Here is a 24,759-nt window from a genome sequence, read left to right as displayed (position 1 = left end):
ATCATCCAGATATGCAAGACAGAATTCCTCCAACCCATTAAGGACATGATCCACAAGCCTCTGAAAAGTGGCAGGTACATTATTCAATCCAAATGGCATTACCCTGAACTGGTAAAGGCCTCCTGGGGTTGAGAATGCTGTCTTCTCCTTGGAATGTTCTGCTAGAGCTATTTGCCAATTCCCTGCAGTGTGGTCACATTTCCAGAGGTACAAGATATCCACCAGCTCATCTGTTCTAAGCCAGGAGTGAGCATCTCTCTTGGTGACAGCATTCAAAGCCTTGTAATCCACACAGAACCTCAACTCAGAGGAACCTGCTTTTGGAACCAGAACCACAGGACTGGACCAAGGACTACTAGACGGGTTAATCACCCCAAGAGATAACATCTTGTTGACCTCTGTCTTGATGTAAGATCTCACCTTATCTGGCATCCTGAATCCCCTACTTTTAGTAGGTACACTATTCCATGTGTCAATGTCATGTTTGCATCAAGGTGTCAAACCCGGAGCTAGGGAAAACAAGGTGGAAAATTGCCCCAGCAAACCTCTCACCTCATTTCACTGACCAGAAGTCAGGTGAAGGGCCACTTGGACACCATCAATGGAGCTGTCTGAAGGACTGCCTTGGAACAGGTCAGGGAGAGGTTCTGACTACTCCTCCTTTACATTTGATGCCAATAATGGTGCAGCGATTTCAACCCTAGGGATGAAAGCTTTCAGCCTATTCGCATGGAACACCTTTGGAGCCTGCCCAGCCCTTCCAAGGTCCACTACATAGTTTACCTCACCCAGTGGCTCCACTATTGATTAAGGGCCTGACCATGTATGCTGAGGGTGATCGAACGCCCACAATGAGCCCACACAGTAAACAACACCAGAAATTACTCTCAGTCTGGATACATATACATTTATTAATTTATTAAAGGCCTTTTAAATCAAACACAAAGTAAATCTCAGCAGTATTAACAAAACCAACCCAACACTAACAATTAAATATATATACAGTAACCAATGGCCTAAAGGAATATTACACAGTATAGATCAACAACCAGCAAAGAAAGGCAGTCCAGTCCCTACGATGAGTGGAGCCTTCAGCTCAAAAGTAATATCAGTGCTGGTTCACAAAATCGTGCAGTTAAGTTCAAAACGGGGTCTCTTCAAGGGGCTGTAGCGACTCAGGGAGGTGGGTGAGGTGATGAAGAATAACTTCCCACTTTTCCAGGAGGGTCTCCCGCAGAGGGCAGAACAGGTTCCAAGAATTGGGAATATCTTGGTACCACAGGCTACCTAGATAAAGAAAAGTAGCCCTCATGGGACACTTGTGCGTAAAAGTCTATGGATGCGCCAGAGGCCACCAGTAAGGGAAGCAAGCACTCCGGACCAAACTTCGCCAGTCAAATCATGATTGTTTGCAGGTTCAAATCCTGCAGTTGTGCAGCTCTGCGGATTTCAGGGGCTGCGTTCTGGGAATGATTCTGTGGTGAGACAATGGTGATTTCTCCGCTCCCGCTGAAAGGATCAGGCCAGTTCCACTGCAGCGAGTCTTAAGGCAAAGGGGGGCACAGCAGCAAGGCATCCATGAAGATCGTCACCACAGCTGAGCGACACAGTGACCGCACATGCTCAGGTTCAGGTATACTCTCCTAATTCCAGACCTAGGAGTGCTAGGTGTACGAATCACAGTGGAAGAGTGCCTTATACCCACAGTTTACAGTCTTCAAAGGCTCAAATCGAAACTCAAGACAGTGGAGGTTCCAGGATAAAGGTCCCGTGCGAGCTGGTCAGTTCACTGGGAAGTCCAGGAACACTTCCGACCAAGCTCGTTTGCAGGCTAAGCAGGAGGTGCCGAGAATAGGTGGTCCCACTATTCCAATGGGTCGAAGCACCCTTTCAGGTCTTCTATGGTCGATGCGAAACAGGGGCTCCAACGGGACAACAGCAGGGGCATGGTGCCAAAACTACCAGTGGATCAAAAGCGGTGCCAAGGATCTGCTTCAGCTTTTCAGGATACTTGGCTCCTTTACTAAGTTCGGTGTGAACTCAGAAGATCGACCTGGAATGGGTGTAAGGTGCCTTCTCTTATCCAGAATCTCCTTTACACCCAAACAAAGAGACACCAATAGGCGATCTGCTCACATTCAGCCATCCCAGACGTGGACAAATCACGGACCATGGTAGTCCCAGTCATCCCAGCACACCAGACATCCTGGCACCCCGGATGTGTATTGGAACTAGACAGCTCCACCCCACATCATGGGCACACACACAAGGCATGCAGAAGCCTGCGAAAGCTTCAGTTTGTGCGGGGGTATGCATGACCAAATAAGGAATGTACAAGATGGCCAAAGGACAGAAGAAAGGACATCATGGCATGGCCATTTTGGGCACTGGGCCAAACGTGGTAAACGCAGAGCCAAGTATCCTGAACCAAACAAACAGATCTGTGGAACCGCTAGAGAACCGCTGGAAGGTTTGGCACCTTCACCCGCTATTGTCCCCAGTCGGAGCCCCTGTTTCTCATTGATCACAGAAGGCCTGCAAGGGCGCTTTGACCCTTTGGAGTAGTAGGACCAACTACTCTCAGCACCTTCTGCTTAACCTGCAAACGAACCCCTTCGGAAGTGTTCCTGGACTGCCCAGTGAACTGACCAGCTTGTGCAAGACCTTTCACTTTCAAATTGCTGCTGTCTCGAGTCTTGACTTGAGACTTTGGGAGCCGTAAGGTCTTGGTAGAAGGCACTCTCCCACCGACTTTTGTACACCTAGCATTCCTAGGTCTGGAACCAGGAGAGTCTGCCCGAACTGGACCCTACGCTGTACCCATGTCGTCCGGCTGTGGTGACGAGCTTCGTGGGTGCCTTGCTGCTGTGCCCTAAGATGAGTTGCAGTAGAACTGACCCGATCCCCATCCCCAGAAGCCGAGAAAAGGCCACTGTCCTGCCACAGACTGAAGTACCAGAACGTTGCCCCTGAATGCCAGAGAGACATGCAACTGCTGGACTTGAACCTGTGAGCGAACTGGACATGACTGGCGAAGTTTGGACCAGACTGCATCGAGGGTCGGTGAGTACTTGCAACACTTACCGGTGCCCCTGACAGATCCATAGACCTTTACGCACGAGTGTCCCCCAAGGGCCACTCACCTTAGTTAGGGCGGCCTGAGCTACCATACTATTCCTGATTCCTGGAAATTGCTCTGCCCTCTTGTGGAGACCCTCCTCAAATAGTGGGACTCTGTTCTTTATCGCCTCACCCCCCTTCCAGAGACAATGCAGCCCCTTGAAGAGACCCGTTTTGTACTTTAAAGCACGATCGAGCGCTGCTGCCCTAAACACACTTTTGAGCACAAGCCTCCACACTTTGTAGGGATTGGACTGCCTACTAGTTAGGATTGTGATTCCTGAAGAACTGCCTAAAGTATATTTGCACTGTCTGACCCTCTTCTGTTACAGGTTGTGGATCCATACTTGGTTAATATTGCTTTAGGATAATAGTTAATGTATATATGTTCACTAGTATGAGGTTGTGTTAAAATTGTCAATATTACTGTGGTTTCATCTTGTGTTTGACTTAAAGACCTTTAATAAATGTATATGCATTTTTGATATATACACCTGACTGAGAGTAATTTGTGGTGTTGTTTACTGTGTGTGCTCATTGTGGGCCTTTGATCACTGTCACCCCTACTGAGACCTACCCTTGACCGCTGCTAATGCTACCTTGATTGGCCTGGCTTGTCCAGAAGGTTACCCTGTTCTAAGAAACTATGCTGGCCTTCTGAAGCTCTGCCCCTCAAGTCAGAGTTCAGAAATCAATCTTAACAGGGAGGAGGTCAGAGGACAAAATGGTCAAAGGAACAGACAAAAGATCTCGTGACATGGCCGTATTGGACACCAGCCATAGTCTTGGGTCAAACGTGATAAATGCGGTATGGCATGGTAAAAACGTACACAAACATAAGACAAAGCTAATGCTGGCACCAGTCTGTCTTAAAGCACATTGTTTTTTTTTTTTTTTATACGGTTTATAATAAACCTTTAAAAAACAGAAAAGGAAAATATAACCCATCAGACAAACACAAGCGAGTTACAAGGCTTCACACTCGATCGATCCCAACTTCATACATCAAATGCGACCACAGGGACATGAACTTGGAGCAGTGATTAGACACGAGGCACGCTCGTAGTTTCTAAGTTGTATGTTCCCTCATCCTCAAGCTGTTCAAGTCGTGATGTCATAGCTTCCAAGAAAAAAGTTAACGCTAAAATTAGTCTTTGATCGGTTGCATCAAACATTAGTTGCCACCAGTCTTTTACACGATAGGTCGCTCTTTCCAACGCAATACTTCCAAATTGTCGAGTTCTATCCTCAGTGAGACCCACGCAAAATAGAACAAGATGTTTTAAAGTTTCTTTGGTTTCATTACACAATCGACAAAGATCAGAATGCAACTCATTTTTTGCCCAACAGTTAATTCTTTCGCGAGTTTTAAAAATATTGAAACGAAACATCATATAAAATCTTCTTTTCCTTTCATCAGGAAATTGTTTCCAAGGAATGTGTATCTCGTTTAACGCTCGTTTTTCACCAGGAGCATCTTGCATAAGTTTATAGGTGCGTCTAAGATCACAGGTCTCACACCAATCGCGTCTCCAGAGTTTGTTTTTGACATGATCAGGATTAATATGAAGTGTGTCGAGGTCTGTGTCTAGTTCTATGAGCACGTTTTTACATCGTTGCACCCATAAATACAGTACAGAGTTCTTATTGGTTTCTCCTGGATTTGCAAGAATTTTAAACTGCAAGGTAAGATCTTTAAGAGACATTTTTCGAAACAAGGTCAATGAATTCCAAATCACTCTTGCATTAATAGATGTTAGACTCAGCTCATATCGTATACATGCAGAGGGAGTGCTTCTAGGTAAACCAAGGACTTTAGTCCAAAAGATGTTTTCGATCGAGTTCCACAAGTCGCTTGAGCAGCCAAAAGCACATTCTGCCCCATAGATTAAAGCTGGGGTGGCTTTTTGTTTGAAAAAGGATATAACTGGAAGCATGGAATACCTGCCATATTTCTTATGTAACACCATAGCCTGTGTAGCCAGTTGTCGGCACTTCAGTTTTGTTTGTTCCACCCATGGAGCATCGTTCAAGCTGGAACTAATCCTCATGCCTAGGTATTTGGTATCAGTGATAGAATGAAGTTGTATTTTTCCTATATGCCATTTAAAGGTGGGTTGCGTGATGATTTTTTGACCACGCAGATCTCTTAATACAAGGATTTCCGATTTTGCAGCATTTATGCATAATTCATTTTTTTCAACATAACGTACCAATGCTGTTAATTTCCGTTGTAGACCAATTGGAGTTAGGTCTAACAAAATTAAGTCATCTGCATAAAGTAGATGACTCACGTGTGATCCGTTAACTTTTGGTGAAAATGATCCCTCTCCGTTAATTGTTTGGTCAATGTCATGAAGAAAGAAGTTGAAAATAATGGCGGCAAGAGGACATCCTTGTTTTACACCTCGAAAAGTCAGGATTGGTGTTGACAAATTCCCTTGGCGATCAAGACGTATTCTGACATTTGTCTCAGTATGCAGGTCTTTTACTGCAGCAAGAAGGCTTGGAGGACACATTGTTTTTTCAAGTTTTGCCCAAAGCACATTGTACAACCACCAAACATTCCTTATACTGTGTCTAGGCCCATATAACACAATGGCCGCATTGTGCAGTATTGTAAGATATTGTATCGGGAGGATAGCTCAGGGGCAACGTGTTCGCCTTGGAAGCAAGATGACATGAAGCAACACAAGTTTGATCCCCGGGTCCGTGCTTAGAAACCTCTGTGTATTAAGCACGTCATAAATAACCTATCATATCATATCATAAGATGTTATCAACAAGTGGCAACAAAGTTGCAAGACTAAGAGAAACAATGTTTCTCAGTACTGACAGCCTGAAGGAGGTGTCAGTTGCCCCATAACAATGAGCAAAGGCCAGTGCAGGGATGCAGAAGGCTTCACTCTACTACGTAAAGTTCAAGTCAGAATCAAAAAGATGATAACATATGGGGGTTCATAGAAATAGAGGTAAAGTTGCTAAAAGTGAAATCTTTCCTAAAAGGTACAGACAACTAGTGGCCAATTGCATGGTGGCATGGTTCTGGCATGGTTCTGGCTGTGGCTCCACTAGGTATCTGCCATATGGTGAAGGACTGTACAGCTAAGCTAAAGCTTCCCATCACAAGCAGAATTCCAGTCATCACCAGAACCTCCGCTCCATCCACTGCCACACCCTCCAGCCTCATCAGTCTCTGCAACTAGCTGGCCTGTGCCCCGGCTCCCTGCATTCGATCCGCTGAACTGACCCCAGCAGCTTGAGCTATCACCGCCCACGCTCTGCGCGCCTCATACTCCTCGTTCACCGAATCCCCCGGCATGAACATCAGCACGCCCCCCCCCCACCCTGCCCGAGAGAGATAGAAAAGCAGTCAAGACAATGGGACCAGAATCCTCTAATTTGAGCCCAAACATCACTGTGTGTGTCACTGCCAGTGTCCAGGTAAGGGAGAGGCTTACAGCAACACTGTACATCAATATTTTGTATAGTATTCATTCTCCCTCAGTTACTTGTGTTGAGCATTTCTTAGCTATTGTTTATATGGCAATGGGAGACATAGGTTTGCAGCTAGCCAGTTGCACCTAGGAAGGGGCTTTGCAACCGTTGGTGCTCCGGTTGTGTTGGACTACAACCCCCATAAACTTTCACCACTGACTATGCTGACTAGGCCTGATGGGATGTGTGGTCCCATCGGAAGCACAAAGGGTTACATACCCTTTCACAGGGAATGTTGCGAATATTAATAGTGCAATGGGGTGAATGGGAGTGGATTGTGCACATTAACCTGGCCCACAAGGAGCACATGAGATGCTGGCAACCGCAACACACACATAGCATGCTCTACCCAATTCAGCAATACAACTTTTTTTGTCTTGGAGGTGGGGTGCTGGTCTCTATAAAATGTGCTTTGCTAAAATGGGACAATGCAATCAATATTTGCTCCGATTGGTTTCCATGGCTTCCATTGACAGCCTTAGAGAGCAGAGGGAACTGAACTAGAGATGAGTCGGGCATTTCCTATCATCATGATAGCTTGTGCGTAAACCATGGAGGCAAGGGAAGGTGACCTACAATTAGCCACATTTTTTATATTTTTATATTTAATGTTATACAGTTATACAGAAAACTTTTAACATATTTAGATATACAAAAAAGAGAGTGAATAAAAACACAGGGTATTTGCAATTATAAACAGCCTCGGGTACACATCCGGTAAGCGTGATGAAGATGAAGCAGAGGCAAATGCTGAGGTCCTTTGTACTGCTTTTATTTTGGAGCGTAATCTCCCAGTTGCCATCTCTGACCGTGCTGGGCCCCTGTTCTAGCGGACGTTCCAGGAGTGTGCAGTTGCTAGGAAATATGCATGTGGCAGGAGCAAGACCACTGCCCTGATGAATGATGTGTTAGCCCCAGATGCAGTGGCATCTTTGCTGAAGTCCGTGGTAGGCCAGCCACTCATGCTAGTCATCGATTGTAGCAGTGGCAAAGATGACAAGCTGTGCCCCTTGCTGCTGAGGTATTTTGACTCTTAGCGTGGCCAGGTTGTGGTCTCCATATGCGATATACCTGTGTGCAACATTGCCAAAGCGGATGAGGTTTTCAAAGCCATACAGGCCTTGTTTGATAAACACAAAATTAGCAGAAAACAATTTCTTTTTGAAGTCATAGAGCTCCTCCCGACCCCATGACACGTAAGCCTCTAGCTCGCATGACGGAAACAAGTTTTCCTACTAAAGGGAACTGGAGGTCTTGCTTGTTCCTCTGACCAATGGATTAAAATAGGTAAGGAAAATGTCTTTTGTGTAAATGTGTGTGCGTGCATAAGTGTGTGTGTGTGCGTGTGTGTGTGTGTGTGTGTGTGTTTGTGTGTGTGTGTGTGTGTGTGTGTGTGTGTGTATATAATGTAATGTTTGTGAATGAGTGAGTGCGAGTGTATGGTAAAAGGAAATGGAAATGTATGGATGGACGGGTGTGCGTGTGTGGGAGTGTATGGTGAATGGCGTGTGAATGTGTGTGTGCTTGTGGTTAAAGCCTGGATTACATACTGGTAATCTTCATTACACCTAGCCCTACAACGCCTTGCCTCATACACCAGTACTGGGACTCGGTAGAGAGACGTGGAGGTAATTCTGGGCAGCAGAGATGATTTTAGGGGGTGAGGGATAGGAGGGAGAGTGGACGTGTGGTGGGGATTGTATGCAAAATCGTAATGAAGCAATATTAACCGAGGCAAAAGGTTGACAGGTTCGGCCCACCGCCTCGGTTAATAGCACCATTAGCACTGTGTAGCTTCCTACACGGGTGCTAATAACGTTTTTTTTAATAATAAAAAAGAAACATACCTTTACAGCGCAGCCTGGTGCTACGCAGTGCTGGTGTGCTCATAGTCCGTTTTCAATGTTGATGACTATGATGTCATCAATGTTGAAAACGAACTTCAAGGACACCCACACTGTGTGGTACCCAGCCACGCTGTGAAGGTAAGTTACTTTTTTAAATGTTTTTTTTTAAAAAGACACCCATAGCACCCATGTAGAAAACTACACAGGTGCTAAGGTGAGGGGGAGGAGGGAGAGGGGAAAGGAAGGTGGCGCTGGCTAACCATGATGCTCGGAACGCAGGCTTGTACCTTACAATAGGGCCCACATTCTAAGGGTCCTGATTGGTCAGCACTCCCTTCCAGGGTGCTAATGGTCATCCATGTCCAGGCTAAGGAGGCGTGATGTGTGATTTTAGTGGCTAGACTGCCATTTTGTTGCAGCCAGTCTAGTAATTGCTTATTGTGGCTTGACTTTTGTTTACTGGGCATCTCTGATCAAGCAATTCTACTAAGTGTAATTACCTGACTAGAATGGCATTTGGGTGCAGCTAATCTAGCCATTTCTTACTGTGGCATGGATAAAAAAAAACACAAGTCTTATTGCTGCGACTGGCATTTTGGTGCAACCAGTATTTCTTTATGTGGCATGGCATATTTTACTGTAATATGTTTATACATGTCTAGACTGATCTACATTGTGCAGCCAGTTGCACATGTTTTTATTGTGACATGGCCTTTTTAATAGCAAAGCATTACATTAATTAAAGCATTAATGTTCCTGTGCACTGTTGATGACTTGCATGTATTGGATTTTGTGAATTGGTGTTACACTACAAAAACATTGCAAACACTCTGGCTTTTTAGCACATTTTTCTCATAAAGTGTGCTGTATTACGCATTAAAACACATATGTATATCTTTCTCCAGGAGCTGTATGTCCCTGCAGCAGCAGCATGAGCGTGTGCACTGTGCAAGTGTGGTAGTCCAGGCGGGCACGGAATGTGGCACGATCTGTGATTTGTTGTCGAGCTTGGTGTGAGGGGGGCCTCAGCATGGCTTGCGGGGGGCCCCCAAATGTTGTGCTATGCCACTACACTGAGTGTGCCATGCTGAAGCTTTGTTTGGAGCATCCCTGCTCTCATTGTTCGTTGGAAGACATTCCATCTTCCACTGTGTGGGGCCAGTGATCCTATGTACAACACTCATGCTGTTTCCTGGCCAGAGACTGCCAAAAGAGAAATCAAAGAAGATCCTCCAGAGCCTGATAAGGCTAAAGCTGCCACAGGGATCTCAGCAGACTGTTATGATGCAGTTAAACAGCTTCCTGATCTCACATGCTTGGGGCCCTCAAGAGAGGGTGCATGTGCTGCCTGTTACCATTTCCTGGACGTGGTGTGTGAGGAAGAACTTCAGTGACTGCTGGCATATGGAGTGGGCACTACACCACTGTAGGTGCCCAGATAATGCCTCACTCTCAGAAAATTTCCTACGATGACAATGGTGTCCTATTGTCCACATCAAAGGACCTTGCTAACTTTTCAAGATTCCCTGTGCTAAAATGCCTGAGGTGCCTGCTCTGCCTAGAGACCCAGGCTACTCCTCACTGATGAGGCTCAATGAGGCCGAAACATGTTTGGGGATGCTTGTGGTCTCGTGCAGCAGAAGGGATGTGATCAAGCAGTTTGGGCTGGACAGCTCCTTTTGGGATGGGACCAAGTCTGATTTGAATATGTCTTTCCCCTTTTGTATTGGCTTGGTAGGATTTTTTAAAACAATGTTTTATTTGTATTTGGTTAAGCAAAAACCTTTTACAAAACTTCTATTTCAATTTGAATATAAAACAAGAAATTACCAAAATACAATCTTCCTTCTCTAGACACTTGACATAACTATAAACAGCTATACAGAAGCTCACTCGAGTTCTCTGCCAATAGCAGTGGTAAAAGTCCTTGAGAAGTTTGATATCATGATGAACACAAAGACTTCAAAGGTTTCTTCGGAAAATTTGTGTTTTTAGGAAAATCATTTCCATAGTGAAACAGTAGATATGGAGGACTGATACATCCGTATGTATGTCAGCCAATATGCTCTTCTGGCTTTTTAATTGTTATTTGCTTTTTTTGTATGCGCTGTTTGAGCAAAACATAAAATAAACTGCATTTTTTACAGTTTACATTTTTCTCAAATGGCGCATACAAAAAAAGCAATTAAAAAGTAAAAAGCCAGAAGAGCATAATGGCTGACATACATACAGATGTATTAGTCCTTCATATCTACTGTTTCACTATGGAAAAGATTTTCCTAAAAACACAAATTTTTCAAAGAAACCTTTGAAGTCTTCGTGTTCATCACGATATCAAACTTCTTAAGGACTTTTACCACCGCTATTGTCAGAGAACTCGAGTGACCGGAGATTAGTCTATCCCAGAACAGATCGGCAATATGGTCCTCCCTGCCGACTCCAAATCATGCGAAGAAAGAAAGTCTCACGGGCCAAGTCCCTTCACACTCCAACAATAGATGTTTCAACGACTGGTTGAAGGGTGTTTTGCCAATGTTACATATATCGATAGCATTCTCCCCTTTTCCCCTTACTGAGAGAATCTCCCCTGTACGTGCTATATTAAGTCTTATTCTGAGGAAGTTCATTCTGATCCTCCAATCTGGGAATTTCAAGAGATATTGGGCTATAACTCCTTGTTTTTTTTCTGCTTTTAGAAAGAGATTTTCAGGGGGTTGGGAGCGCATCTTATCGGTTTTGGAAATCCAGTCTGCTTCTTCTAGGAGCTTTTTTACCTTTAAAGGGTTGAGTGTCAATTTCTCCAGGTCAGTTCCTGCTTTTTCCATGCCTTTCAGTGATCTTTCCTCCAGGGTTGATAACATTTTCGATTTTTTTATTTCCAGATGGGCCTTAATATTAAAGTACAGGGTGTCCTTCTGACCAGTGATTATTAGTCGAAAGAGGGAAATACATTTCCATTCTGCCTGAGCTTTTAGTGACCTTAGCCCAGTTCGAATCTGAGCGAGGACATTGGAAGGCTCAATGGGAGACACAATACTCTCTTCCAGACTAGCCCCTCCAGCCTTTGCCAATCTACATTCCATAAACATGTTTTTTTTTCTAGTCCATGGAGGATCACTGGGACCACTTTGGCGATGTAGAATTTGATCAATGGGTCCAACATACCTTCAGCTATCCCTCCGCAAATACCTCCCATCTCGAGCACTCCGCTCCTCTACCTCTAACTCCCTCAGGGTCAGTCGTTTCTCAAAGAAACGAGCTGGGGATAGATCTCTGTCTTCGGCTGGGGCCTCCCTCTGGAACAGCCTCCCTGCCACTCTAAAACTTGAGGAGAACCATCTCCGGTTCCGGAAGCACCTCAAAACCTTCCTCTTTGCTTCTGCGTTCTCCTCCCCTCTCCCCTGTTGATTCTACTCTCCCTCGGCACCATGCACCTGGCCACCCTCTGTCCTCTGGGCCTAGGTACCTGCTCATCTTGCCACCCTCACGCACTGCCTCTGGGCCACCCCCTGCACTGGGGTCTGTATCTGTACCCATGCAGCCCTCCCCTTTTCTTCCTGCACTTTCAGACCTACACGGCCTGCTGCCGTAAACCCAGCACTTGCAACTTGCTGGCTGCACTCCCAATGTTTGTTGCCTTTTTATTTATTATTTTATTATTATTTTTGTTTTTTTTCCTTCTCGCTCTGTACTCTCCTTTTGTTCCCCCTTCCATGCACTTCTCCCCCTTCTCCCTCTACCCTGCACTTGCACGTTCTCAATGTCACTGGGCCTAGTAAGATTGTTGTTTTTGTTCTCCTCTGTTCCCTTTCCCTGCCTGGTCGTGCTCTGAAACACTTGTGTATGAGCGCGATAGAAATAAAATATCAATCAATCAATCAATCAATCAATCAATGGCATGAGTGAGAATTTGCAGAATTTTGATGAGATCTTTTTCATCTGGGGAACAAGCTGTGAAATTTTCAATTGGATATCCTGTTCAACCTTCCCCTGTGATCGTGCCGCAAAGACCTTGTAGCCCAGATAGGTTAGATCTTCACTCTTAGAATACTCTGCCCCCCCTAGATTCCAGTCTAGATAGTTTATCTTCTTAAGTGGATGCTTGAAAACTACTATCCTCAATTTCTTTGGATTGATGGACAGGTCATTTTCCTTTACATAGATGTCCAGTTTGTCTAGGAGTCGCTGCAGCCCTATTTGTGTTTTGTCCAGCAGGACTACGTCGTCAGCGTAAGCAAGCCAATGGATCTTGCAACCATTGATTATGGTACTGGCCAGTGCCGATTCTTCCAAGGACTCTCCCATATCAGCAAGATAGAAATTAAAGAATAAAGGGGCACCCAAACAACCCTGATGTACTCCTCTTTCTACCTTGATTGAGTCTGACAGATGACCTTCATCATCCAGCCGCACTCTAATAGTGGTATCCTTATGGAGTTCTAACAGCATAGACAAAAGCCCCTCTGGGATGTTGCATTTCCTTAGTTTTGCCCATAGACGTGTTCTGTTCACATGGTCGAACGCCTTTGAGAAGTCAACCCAGGCACCATATAACTGTTGTTCTCCTTTGAACTTTGTCTTTTTGGATGTTTAATATTAGTTCATTTAATGCTGTTGAGTGTCCACCTCTAAAGCCCGTTTGGTATTTTGAGAGTATTTTTTTTTCCTTTACCCAAACCTCTAACTCCCCCAATAGGATCTTCATGAAGAGTTTACTCTCAATATCAATATCAAGGAGTTCGATGGGCCGATAGTTTGTAGGTTGCAGCCGGTCACCCCCCTTGAATAGCGGGATAACCGCCGATTTCCATGATGCAGGGAATTGTTGGCTTTCTAAGATCTCTCGACATAGCCAAGATAGTATTTTGGTCCTGAGTAAAGGCTGTTTTTTCAGCACTTGATAAGTTAGGCCATTTGGCCTTGCTGCTTTGGAAGAGGAGGATTTGGCAATCAGATCTAATAAGGACTGCTCCCCCAGAGGGAAACACCAACGGACAGTTTTATCTGAAGTACTTTCCATTTTCACTGGATTCTTGAAGCTGGCTGATGGATACTCTATCTAGCTCTTTTCTGGCACCAAGTTACATAATGCAGTGACTGGGTTACCTTCTAGACGACACATTACTGACCAGAATTCACCAGAGTCATTACTTCCTGCTAATTTCAGCATGTGGCCACCATCTTGCTAGAGTCGCCACATCCTCCTGGCACTGACCACTGCTTATACCTTTGTGAGGCTCTCTTGGACTCCCTTCCATAATCCTCTCTGCTGAGACCTGCTCTTTTCAGTTGTCTCAGTCTCTGATTGAGTAGCTTTGTCTCCTGTCTGGTCACCTCATCATATGAGTGTCGATGCACTTGTTTGCTTCCACCACTCCCCCCCACACTTGGTGGGCAGATCTGCCAAATATGTGTCATAAATTCCTCTGGCTTACATAGGCCCTGCCGGATATCATCTGGGATCTCCAGAAGTCTTTTATTTAGAACTTCCCTTTCTTTTTTGTATTTACACAGGCGTATCCTATCATTCCTTAACGAGTAGGATTGAGCCTGCTTAGCTCGCAGATCTGATGTGTTATCTGAGAAGAGTAGTTCCAATCTGGAGTGATCACTTCCACCCCCTTGCTCAATCTTCAACGCAATATCTAAGGTGTAAAGATCTGCTATCATGAATATATAGTCTATTGTCGAAGCAGAGCTCCCTCAATGCTAGGTTGGAGCTGCTGGAGTGTCCCCTGGCAGACTTCCATTTACCATCTTCAGTTCCCATCTTGCTAAAAATTCCACCCAAAATATTGGCTCGGTAGGTGAATAACCATGGTCTGAGGGGTTGCCCAGAGAAATGGGGCTGGCATCTTTTAACAGTAGCGCAGTACTGTGAGGTCTGTTCATCGGTATGTGTGCCCATTGGAATTAGTCCTTGGTCATGTGTTGTTGAAAGAGCCATGTTTTGAGAGATTTGTGAAATTGTAGAATTGTAGGGGCATTCTTAGCCTACACCGCGATCGAGTTCCAGAGGGTGGGTACACAACAAGAGAAGGATTGTTTGCGGGTCCTCTCTTTGTGGATTTGTTGTGATTCAAGCCGGTTGATCGATTTGCTGCGTGAGGAGCATGTGCCACCAGATTTGTGTAGCTTAACCGCCAGGTATACAGGTGTGCTACTCGTGACTGATTTGTAGATGAAACATGCAGTCTTGAGCAGTATTTTGGCTTGGAGTGGAAGCCAATGTAGTTTGTGCAGGATGCAGGTAATTCAATCACATTTCCCTGCTCTCGTAATAAGACGTGCTGCAGTGTGGTGGACTGCTTTTAGGGGAGCCAAGTGAGCACCTGTGAGCACTGTCAGCAGAGCATTTCCCCCATTGCTGTGTGAGACCAAAATGGTCTGCACTACGATCCAGAAGTCCTGCGGTAGGATGAAGGGTTTGATTTGTCAAAGGGGTGGAGATTCTGAGCCAGGCTATTTGGGCCTTCTTGGCTGTGTGTTTCTGGAAGGACAGATTGCTGTCAATGGTGAAGCCTAAAGATTTTACTGAGTTGTGGATCAAATCCTTCTGGGCACATACCATTGAGCCGTTGTTGGACAATTTGCTTTTAGCGGGTAGACCGATGAGGACAAATTCAGACTAGGATGGGTTTAGTTTGAGGTAGGAAGTCGACATCCAGGACTGTACGATGGCTGGGTAATCGCAGAGACAAATGATGTCCTGTACGCTATTTACTCTCATGTACAGCTGAATATTGTCTGCTTATTGGTGGATGGCTATATTGGGATCTTTGAGAAGAGTGCCCAGGGGCTCCATGTAAAGATTAAAAAGGATTGGTGAGAGAATGGGGGACTCCGCAGGGGACCAGGAGTCGGTTAGAACGGATTGAGTACATCTGGACAGTCTGGTGTCTGCCTCATTGGTAGGAGGTAAATCAATTCAGGACAGTGCCAGAGAATCCCATCTTGTCAGCAAGGAGGGAGAGAAGGATGCAGTGGTCGATGGTGTCTAATGCAGGTAAGTGGTCAAGGAGCGTGAGGAGGCATGAGTCGCCCGTATCCATGATTTTGAGAGCATCATCCACCACATGGATGGCGGCTGTCTAAATGTTGCACTTGGAGCAGAATCCTGACTGATAGTAATTTAGGAGGTGGAATTGTTTGATTCTGGCGAGTAGTTGTGTAGCAACTACATTTTCCAAGATTTTGCCAAGAAACAGGAGGTTCCTAATGGGTCCCTAGCTGTCCAAGTCGTCTGAATCTAGGCTGCAAGGGAGGCATTGATGATGCTGAGAAGCGCATTAAGCGCCGGGTCCGTCAATTGTTTAATGATGGAGACCGAAATCATATCGTCAGAGTAAGAAGTAAGATTGAGGAAGGCAATCGTCCAGGGTCAGACTTGGGCATAAAATTGTCTCAAAAGGCAAAAGGCAAGTCATTCTTTTTGTGACAGACTGTTTGAGAAGTACCCAAGGGGGACGTGTTTGATAACATGTGATGCAAATTATGCATTTTAAAGAATATTTATTCAGTAACACTGGCCCAAACCACTCGCTGCATTGTGAAGTAACTTATCAAACTGGCCGACATGGTTCATAAAAGTGGGCCACTTTGACCAAAAAAAACGGGCTCATGCTAGCATTTTGCATATTTTGGTTCGGGCATTTCCCTATTGCCAATGTATCCTGGAGCTAGGTGACTCTGATATGTATAGCCTATGTATATGTAACCACACAAGCTCTACATCCTCAGTGCATGTACCTTTGCTTCAGGCCTATTGTTCATATTGTATATATCCTGTAATCATGCAAAAAGTGCTCATCTTGCTATATGTAAATTCTGTAACCTGTGTATACGTAACCATGTAAGCCTTGCATTTCCTTGTTGTTGCACCCTTTTACTTACGAGTCTGGTGCGCTTAACAAATGAATAAACAAACAAACAAACAAACAAACAAACAAACAAACAAACAAACTCGCACGAACCAGCTGACAACAGGGCAGACAAAATGGAAGGGCGCCTCCGCAGACTCTGCGTATCGAAGGAGCATCCCCAGCATGAAAAAGTAACACGTCAAGAGGTGTATCTCGAGCAAGAGGAAGCCGTCCATACCAACAGCAACAGAGTAAAGCAGAAGACGGGATTTGTGCAACTATTGGGGCATTTCAATGCCCCACAAGGGAAATTGTAAGGTCAGAAATGTACCTACTGCCTTAGCATTTCCAGCGCCAGGGGAGTGTCAGAAAAATTTGGCACCCCCACTCTCCTCCCCTGCACCTTCGGGTGCAAAACTAGCAGCAGCTCTGTGCTGGAGCGGGCACTTAATCTCTTCAATAGGGCTACAGCTGTCGAATCAGCATGGGGCGGCCTATTGTGATAAAATGCACCCTTTCTCGTCCAACATTCCGGTTCAGTAGGGTGCCTTCCGCGACTTCAGCCCTTGAAAGACTCCCCTGAGCTGGCATGGCACCCCGGGAAGGTGGCGAGGTGGCCTTATGCAGAAAGGTAGCCATTTTGTCCTGGTGTGCAAGCCAGTTATTCTGTGCTGTAAATCACACTCCATGCCATGCCAAAGATGACCTCGAGTCCCGACCATTGAAACCACTGAAGATCCGAACCTCGCCCACAAAGGAAAGGGGAAGAACTTCCCCAGGGATTTATGCAATAGTAGGAAGACATTGCAAGCCAAGTCTTGATTCAATTGCCTGCATTGCCTGCCCTCAGTCACTTCAAACTCACGCCCTGCACTATCAAGGCCAAAAGCCTTTCATATACATGGTCAGTGGTGTTGAACCATTACGATTCGATGGCATACTCCTCACTAACAAGCTAAGCAAAAGAGACTCTGCACAACTGTGAGACGTGGGGAGGCACTAGACCTCATTTAAGCGCTTTGAAACACATATCATGCACTTTGCATGTAGCGGATATATGGTGGCCAGTGACAAGCTGCCACATGCCTGTGATCATCTATTCGAAGGAAATGGCTGCCTGTGAAATCAAGAAGCGTGATTGCACTTTGCAGAGTTTACCCAACTTCTTTGCACCAACGTTGACTCCCGTTAAATAGAAGACAGAAGCAGAGGGCATCATATGCAGAGCAAATTGACCGATTGCGCATGTATCCACGATGGAGGCGGCCACCATAATGAAACCAATTGTATCTCCACCAAGAAAGCTCCTCCCAGTGGCAGAACATTCCTGTTGATTTAGGCACAATTGTAAGTGTTGAATTTCCTAGTTAAAGATGACTACTAATAATACCCAGAAGTAGAGTTGGTTCCCACTACATTCTCAAAGACCCCAGTACCTCTTTTCAAGAAAGTGTTTGTGGTTCATGGCATACCTCAATCTCTGAAGCCAGAGAATGGTCTGCCACTTTAACAGTTTGTAGCAAAATATAGCGTTCAGCACATTTGCATCACTCCCTGATGGCCTCGGGCCAACGGAGGAGCCGAGAGGTGTGTACGAAGCCTCAAGGTGTTTAGAACTGCCTATGAGCAAACCCGATCTCCCATTGATTCACTGTGGGAGTTCCTGATGGCATATTACACCACTCCTCATTGGACAGGAGAGGTTTCTACAGCAGAGGCATTCTGGGAGTGGTAATTGAAAGCTGTGGCACCAGATCCTCCATCGAGGTGAGTGCCAGCTGTGCATAATGAGAAAGTGCATAATTGCAAATAGTATATAAGAAAAACGAGAGCCTACAGCATAGACTAGCCAACAGAGGTGTTGAGTTGGCAGTAATGTTCGCACAAGTTAAGCCTGCCATATTAAGCACAACCCTGGGAGGTAACGCATGTTAAGGGCTTCATTATCACAGGAAAAAAAGCCAGAAGATCACTCGACACACGTGTTGCTTTCATGGAGTAGGGCGTAGCTCCAAAGCCATGCCACCACCGGGAGAGAAAGAAGCAAGTGAGGGCAGTGATCTCAAAGAACGTGTCCAAGAGCTGCCTGCCTGCCAGGGTGACTAGCAACCAGAAGCTTTACCAGAAAACAAAGAGGGCTGGCCCAAACCGGGAACACGAGCGAGGACACTTCCATACTATGAGGATTACCAAACAGATCTTTGCCGGAAGACAAAAAGGGCTGGTCCAAACAAGGAACATGAGGACACTTTGATACTACGAGGACCACCAACCAGAAGCTTTGTCAGAAAACAAAGAGGGCTGGCCCAAACCGGGAACAAGAGGACACTTCAATACTGTCCAGCTATCCTGCTGGAGTCAATGGAAGAATGCCGTTAAAGTTGAACATCTTTGTGTTGGATGAGTGATTTGTCATGCCAGATTCATTTTCATGTTATGATTGTATTTGTTATTACGTTTTTTGGAGAGATATGTAAGGGTCATGTGATCCACATGACCATACTCAGACAAGGAGTATGTGGCGTGGGGACACAGGTTGCGTGACTCTTGTGACCCAGTCAAATAAAAGGAGGTGCGCAATGATTGGACATCAACCATGGTCTACATTCTTTTTAGGCGCTCCCCCATGGGATCACATATAGGTCACAACAACCAGAAATAGGATCCAAGGAATGGCGAGTCAATGAGGGTACGCAGGCCGCTCCCTGGAAAGATCCCTGAGCACAGCTCCTCGCTAAAACAGAACAAGCTACGGACAGTCAAAACAAAGGAAGAACGCTGCCTCTAGCATGGCAGTCTACACATCTGCATTTCCTTGAAAGCATGGCAGTCTACACATCTGCAGATCCTTGAAATGAAGAACGCTGCCTCTAGCATGGCAGTCTACACATCTGCATTTCCTTGAAAGCATGGCAGTCTACACATCTGCAGATCCTTGAAATGAAGAATGCTGTCTCTAGCATGGCGGTCTACACATCTGCAGCTCCTTGAAAGGAAGAACGCTGTCTCTAGCATGGCGGTCTACACATCTGCAGCTCCTTGAAAGGAACAACGCTGCCTCTAGCATGGCAGTCTACACATCTGCAGCTCCTTGAAAGGAAGAACGCTGTCTCTAGCATGGCGGTCTACACATCTGCAACTCCTTGAAAGGAACAACGCTGTCTCTAGCATGGCGGTCTACACATCTGCATGTCCTTGAAATGAAGAGCGTTGTCTCTAGCATGGCGGTCTACACATCTGCAGCTCCTTGAAAGGAACAACGCTGTCTCTAGCATGGCAGTCTACACATCTGAAGCTCCATAAAAGGAAGAACACTGTCTCTAGCATGGCTGTTTACACCTCTGCAGCTCCTTGAAAGGAAAAATGCTGTCTCTGGCATGGCGGTCTACACATATGCAGCTCCTCGAAAGGAAGAACAGTGTCTCTAGCGTGTAGCTCCTTGAAAGGAAGAACGCTGTCTCTAGCATGGCGGTCTACACATCTGCAGCTCCATGGAAGGAACAATGCTGTCTCTAGCATGGCAGTCTACACATCTGCAGCTCCTTGAAAGGAAGAACAGTGTCTCTAGCATAGCAGTCTACACATCTGCAGCTCCATGAAAGGAAGAACTCTGTCTCTAGCGTGTAGCTCCTTGAAAGGAAGAACGCTGCCTCTAGCATGGCGGTCTACACATCTGCAGCTCCTTGAAAGGAAGAACGCTGCCTCTAGCATGGTGGTCTACACATCTGCAGCTCCTTGAAAGGAAGAATGCTGTCTCTAGCATGGCTGTCTACACATCTGCAGTTCCTGGTCACCAGCTGTTGTGACAGACTACACTTATGCACGTTCCAATTTCTTTTAGTGGATTCCTTATAGCCACAAGGACTCCCACTAGCGAATTTACAAACGGCTTCTCTTCATTCCAACAGCTGATCCTTAGCCACCACCTTATTTCACTTTACGTCATCACATTCCAAGAACCTCTCCTTGGTCCACCCTGCCGCATCCAACCGTGCCCTTCTAGTAGCATCATCACACTTCATGGCACAGTCATCCTTACATCAGCACACAGCTCCTCCAGGAGGGCGCAAATCCTCTTGCCCCTCAAGGCTATTGATCCTGCTGCTGGACACAAGTGCAAGACGTGGAGTTGTGAGCCCTGCTGTCCCTGGTGTTCTGGCCCTGTGCATGTCGCACGAGCCGTCCTTTGTCTGCGTTCTTCTGCTGTGTTGCAACACCTTGGAACTGACCTTTCATTGGTTTCTGCCAGTCGAGGTTCAAGGGTGCCCTTTCTGTGCACCTCTCGGGTTGTTCCATGCCGCAATTGCCCCTCCCCTGTGGGTAACCAGACCCAGCGTCCTCTCCCCGCACCACAGCAAACATTATCTCTGGGAGGTGTTCTGCTCTCCCTGTCAGGCTTGGATCACATAATGAACAAAGAAACAGTGCCCTATGCAAGTCTCATTTCTACTTCCATTCATGTGTGTTCTGAGCCATGTTGCTGGGAGCCCGCAGCAATCAAGACCGTACACATTCCACATGGGAGTCGCACTGATGAGAAACACACACTATCTTCTCCTTCCCAGTTCAGGCTCAAGTCACTGCTTTCCACGCTACTAACCACTCATCTCCTCCGACCTCCCCGACCTCCGGGTCCAACGTGCATTTCATGTCTGCCATTCGTGTTCTCTGCCCTGCTCCTGGGGGGCAATATTGCCACTCGAGGCTCTACCACTTCCAATGCCACTCACTCGGATGAGGAAACGGAATCTTCTCCTGGGGGCAAACTCACTAAAAGTGCCATTTGCAATGTCACTCGCGCCACAAGGCGTTGTGCAGACGCTGGCACGAGTCCTGCATTTCGCTTCCATTCAGGACTGTCAACACTCTCACAGGTGTCCCTCGGAGTTGAAATCAACAGGCGCGCTCTACTCCCACACACTAACACGCAGTTACAATGGCTGAGTGCCGACAGAGACATATCAAGCCTTGACCTGGAGTTCCAACACACAAGCCTACATGTCTGTGCTCATTTGACGCCGCGGACTCATGGGTGGGGGTCACCCCACCCGCTCCGATCACCGGAGCTACACATGTGGCCAGGGGCACCCAGAATAGCCATGATCACATGGCTGAGGGATCGCCCTGCATGTTGGGGGTCGCCGGCCATGGTCATCCGGCGGGCGGCCCCGGGCGCTGTCTATGCTAGCGCCGGGGAGTCCCACTATGTGTGGGGGTGGGGGCCTGCCATGGACATCCGGCATGGCCCCGGGTGCCAGGGCCTCTGGTACCCTGGCGTGGGGTCACAGCCTGCCAGGCCTCTGACCGAGGGGACCTCGACTGCCATCCTGGCAGGCGAGTCCCTCAGTGTCTGGGCGTGCAGTCCTGCGCCTCCACGTGTAGGCCTGGGGCCTACATGGATAATGAGACACGGACTCAGTCGTTCCTCTTTGGGAGTCTGCAGCCGCTCTGTCTCACGTGCCTGCAAGAGCTCCTTTTATTACATTGGGCCATGACACCGTCATGGCCCATCTTAAAGGGGAAATACACATGGGAGGGACACATCCCCTTAAAGGGGCAATACACTTGGGAGGGTCCCACCTAACACTCCTCCTTTTTCATAACGAACAAACAAACGTTGCTATCCCACACATGCGTCCCACCCGCTTCAGAACAACAAACTACTTATCACTCCAAACTTACAGAATAGACCAACCATGGGATATGCCACGGACCCATAGATCGCTAACTCCAACAGTTACAAACATAACATATACTAACCCATTTCTACACACACTCAATAGATGACCGTCATGGACAGTGAGCTGCCGGAGGAATAGAGGCAGCTCTCCCACAGCTTGCACAACCCTTTATTAACCTGGGGTTCGGCACGGCCACTACACAACACCTCATGACTGCGGGATCACAGTCTCACCTTATTATTCTTTACTAAGACCACTTAACACATGTGGTTACTATGCAGGTTCACAGCATCAAAACACACCGGATTACTGAGTCCTCTTTAAGCAACTGCAGGGCAGCAGGAGACCAGTTCATCTTCCATCAGCACCCGTTTAGGGGTCACATCGGCATCGTCTCCTGATGTGCAGAGCCGGGCAGCGAGACGCAGGTGTCAGGGCGTCCAGGCTGCTCCCTGTGCTGTGGGTCGGGCACGGGTGACAGGACATCACTCACCCCTTCTGTGTGATGCTCCCCCAGTCAGGAGTGTCTCTTTCCTCCTGGGGCCGCAGGAGGGCGCACGAGCACTCAGGACGAGCCGCAACCCATACCCCGTCTGCTGCACCACTTCTGGGTGGTGGTTTGGTCGGACACCATTTGTTGGCTGAGTTCGGGGGCTGGCAGGTACCTCCCCCAAGGCCACGCTGGACTCGCCTTGTGACGACATGGCATGAGGGGCGACAACCGTGGCAGGTAGTTGAGGACCCTTTTGTGGCTCGGTGCCAAAACCACCTGTGGGACAGGCAGGGTATCCGTGGCGGTCCAGTATTAGGTTTGCCTGCTGCTTAGGTCTCTCCACAGCAGTGGGAGCGTCCTCGGGTTCCCAGATGGTACAGAGCACCCGTGGTCCAGTGCTTGGGGCCTTCACAATTGACCAGTCCTGCGCATGCAGCACCTCTTATGGTGACCCGTTGCTGCCTTCAGTGTGCAGAGTCCGTCCTTCCCTTTATTTCGACCCGGAGGCCCGGCACATCAATGTCCCCTTCAGTTCCGGTGGAACGGGCAGCGTCTTGCTTCCTGGTCCAGATGACCAGGGCTCCTCAATGTCCTTGTGCTAACATAGAACACTTTTCAGTTGGAGTGGCAGGGCTCTTTCTCTGCCACCCATGCTTGGGGAGTATAGGGGGGAAAAGCTGCATGCCTCGGTGTAGATGTGGGGATAGGGAGTCACAACAGACGTGAAGCAGTCGACAGTCGATTGGCGCGTGATAGCTTCTGACCACTTGGGTTTTCACACTCCGAAACCAACATCTGAGTGCCCATGTGCATTGGCCACGGAAGGTTGTTTCTCCTTTGCTGCTGGAGCTACCCACAGTATCTGGCAGCAACTAACACAGCCCCCCCTAGAGGTCCTCGTGACCCCAGTCCCCTTACTGATGTGCTAGGGCTTTCAACGACCACCTCTTATTAGCTGCGGCATAGATATGCTGGGGCAAAAGCACAGTCCTTGTCCCTGAACCCTGAAGTGGCGAACCGAAGAGTGTCCCATCATGCAGCGACCTGCTTTCATGCCGTGGGATATGCTTGAGGGTGCCCCAGTGGAGAGCGCTTCAGCTCAGTTGGCAGACGTGGGTGGCCCACGGTCTACCACAGCCGGAACTCAGTGTTGCCAATCCAGCCCACAAGGGAGGGTGCTTTGGTGGGATGTCTGGCACCAACTGCCCATTTAGGACTCCTCCAGCCCCTCTGAGCCTTGACAAGTTGTAGAGAACTGCGCGCCTCCAGGATGCGGCAGAGCGTGCCAGCTGGATCAGCTATTGGCAGCATTTATTTATTTATTTATTTTTCCACGCTACCGCCGGGGTTCCTTCTGTTTGATGCACACCTCTAACTGTCCTTTAAGACTTCACTGCACAGGCAGCCAGTAGACCGGGAGTGTCGGCACCGCAGGGTGCACGCTTGGGGCCAGTTGTTTTTCTGTTCTTTTGAGATTTGCTCCCAAGTTCACAGCAGGAGACGAATGACGAAGGCACTGTTGGGCTGGCGTTACACTGACCTTGAAGATAGTTTTGTTTCTTAGTAGTGGCCATCCGAATACTCCTCTGACTAGCAATGCGACATGCGTTGGTGCTGATGGATGGCCCTTTTCGATCCTTCCTTGCCTCTGTTGTGACCCATGGCACTTCATTATTCTGCGCTGGTGGGGCTCAGGATAACTGTGAGGGCCATGTGCTTCTGTTTGCAAAACGCCAACCTAGAGCGCCGCATCTTGTCACCACCGGGCATAAACCTGTGTCCAACCTCTGACATGGAGCCGCCAGGCACTTTACTGCTGATGGTCCCGGGACATGGAGGGGCAGCAGGCTCTTTGTTGGTGTTTCATTTAGCTCTGACACAGAGCTGTTCATTTCCACGCCTGCCCTGGGACCTTTACAGGGACTTCAGCAGGGCAGCACGCTGGAGGATCCTGCCGCCGCCCTGTTTTCACTTCGGTTTGAAGCACGGTTTTCTTTTTTTTTTTCTTCACTGGCGGCTGCCCAGGACATAATTCTCTCCCCTGGGGCAGCACGACTTCTTCCCCATCGGGAGGTCAGTCAGTTCTTGTGGGCCTCTCCCCCATTTCCTTTCTGGCAGGCTTCTGGCTTGGGGCTTGCAGGGGCGAGCACCCACCTCTTTCCTCATTTACTTTCTGTGTGGCAGCGGATGCTCGCCAGCTCTCCCTCAGGGGTGCGCCGTTCCCACAGCGGTGTTTCTCCTTGGGAGGGCGCACACCC

The sequence above is a fragment of the Ambystoma mexicanum genome, chromosome 3p (assembly GCF_040938575.1).
Source record: "Ambystoma mexicanum isolate Mex_15411 chromosome 3p, UKY_AmexF1_1, whole genome shotgun sequence".
Taxonomy (NCBI): domain Eukaryota; kingdom Metazoa; phylum Chordata; class Amphibia; order Caudata; family Ambystomatidae; genus Ambystoma; species Ambystoma mexicanum.
This window is presented reverse-complemented; position numbering follows the sequence as displayed.